This window comes from Echinops telfairi, unplaced genomic scaffold, assembly GCF_000313985.2.
Source record: "Echinops telfairi isolate 266 unplaced genomic scaffold, ASM31398v2 ScPeMD7_22;HRSCAF=79, whole genome shotgun sequence".
In the NCBI taxonomy this organism is placed as follows: domain Eukaryota; kingdom Metazoa; phylum Chordata; class Mammalia; order Afrosoricida; family Tenrecidae; genus Echinops; species Echinops telfairi.
Window position 1 is genome coordinate 1,095,000 of NW_022103919.1, and position 2,151 is coordinate 1,097,150.

Here is a 2,151-nt window from a genome sequence, read left to right on the forward strand (position 1 = left end):
CTTCTCTGCTGTCCATCCCCCAGGGAGGAGGCTATACGTAGATTCTTGTAATCGGTTCCCCCTTTCCACCCCACATTCCCTTCACCCTCCAGGTATCGCCCCTCTCACCACTGGTCCTGAAGGAGTCATCTGTCCTGGATTCCTGCATTTCCAGTTGCTATGTGTACCCGTGTACATCCTCTGGTCTAGCCAGATATGTAAGGTAGAATTGGGATCACGCCGCTTCTTATTGAAGAGAGTGGCAGAAAAAGCTGACCAGAAATTGCCTGGGTGACAGGGCATGGCCATTCCATTGAAGGGTGCTTCCTGCCACACCTCCCTCCATTTCAGTCGTGGGAGGTTTCAAAGACAGGAGAAGAGCTTCTTTCCCAGATGCCGCAGTTCCATTCTGGAAGCCCTCTCCGGCTTTCAGGTCGCATCATCTGGCTGTGGCCCTCAGTGGTCGAGCACATCCCTGTGAACTCTCTGAGCCTCTTGCCAGGAGTAAAAGGTCAGCCAACCAACATGTTCCCTTTGTGCTCTCAGCCTCAGCGCACACCTGGGCCTTTTCAATCAGACCGTTTTCCTCTTTCTCTCTCTGTCTCTCTGGACCTCAGCCACCGTGTCTCTCTGTCTCACTTCTATTTCTCCCTCTTTTCTCTCTCTGGGCCCTTAGTCTCTTTCCACTGTGGTCTCCACTTCCCTCCTCCTCCCCTCCCTCCATCCTCGCACGTTCCCACCCACCCACCTCATTTCCCTTTTGTGTTTCTTCACATGCCTCCTGCGCTCCACTCTCCGCTCTCTCTGGCACTACCTCTGAATACATCTTTCCTGCTGGGCGCCCACACACTCAGAGTGCTCCCCTGAGTCCTTTCCCCCCCACCTCTTTTTGGGTACACAGTCAGTGGGGGGTCTTCCTAGAGTGGGGCCCCAGGTGTGGTGTGGCCTGGTGGCCGGTCGGACCGCCTGCTGTCTAACATTCTTGTAAGGTTACTATTTATCTAGTGCAACCAAAGTTGGCACACACATCTGGCGCCTGGTACTTAGTGCAATTATTTATGATTTCCACCAAGATTTAAAAGCTCATCGCCGGCCTTGTAATGCAGTAACTGATTGCGCTGCTAATGTAATTAAGAAAAGATTATGATGTCCACGTGGCGTACCAGATGGTGGCATTCATAGTAATCGGCGTGCACAACTGGCAGCGAGCTGCACAAGGGCAGCCGGGCGGAGGCAGCTGGAGACCAGCATCTTCCTCCAGCCACTTGAAAAGAAGGGCGAGGGCCGTTGTTGGCAGGGCTGGATAGTGCAGGGTGGGCAAGGGAGTGGGTAAGGAGGGAGTGAGGAGTGAGCAGGACAGGAGAGAAGAGGAGGAAGTCCCCCAATCCTCAGTGGGCCTCTTTGTTAACTTCCATATGCACACACACTGGCAAACTCTTGTTTACAGGCACATACAAAGGCGGCCATTGGTAGAACTATGTCTATGCTTGGACTCGCCTGTAAAGGATTCTTTCCTTATTTACGTCCTTTAGTAAGTGACGGAATATATTGACAAATCACATAGACAACGTGGGTTCCCTGCCTCGTGGGACGTAGAATCTCGAGAAGGAAAATGCAGCGATCAAATAACCGGAGGACTGTGAAGAAACTCGAGCTGTGTACGCCTTACGCACAAGGATGGGTGGTATCATAGGGGCTTCCAGGGATATTTGATTTGGCCAGGGACTTCAGGACAAACGTCCCCTGAGGAAATGACAGCTGAAGCGTGACCTGAAGTGTGCATAGGAGCTAACAGGTGATGAGAAGAGGGAGGGGCATGCTGGCAGAAGGAGTGTGTACAAAGGTCCTCCTGGGAGGGAGGTGCGGCAAAGACACAGGTCTAATAACCAAGGCAATGCTGAGGGGGAAACTGTCATAATTCAAGGAGACTTGGTGGTGTAGTGGTTACGACTTGGGCTTCTAAGCCAAGGTCAGCCCTTGGAAACCACCAGGAATGCCACTGGAGGAAGATGGAGCTTGCTTCTCCCCTAACCAGGTACAGTCTCAGAAACCCACAGAGCAGTTCTACCCCGTCCTAGAGGCTCGCGATGAGTCTCAACTGACTCAAAGGCAGCGAGTTTGTTTTGTTCTTATAGTATTGCTCTAGTGCAACCATAAACAAAGCACCCGGTA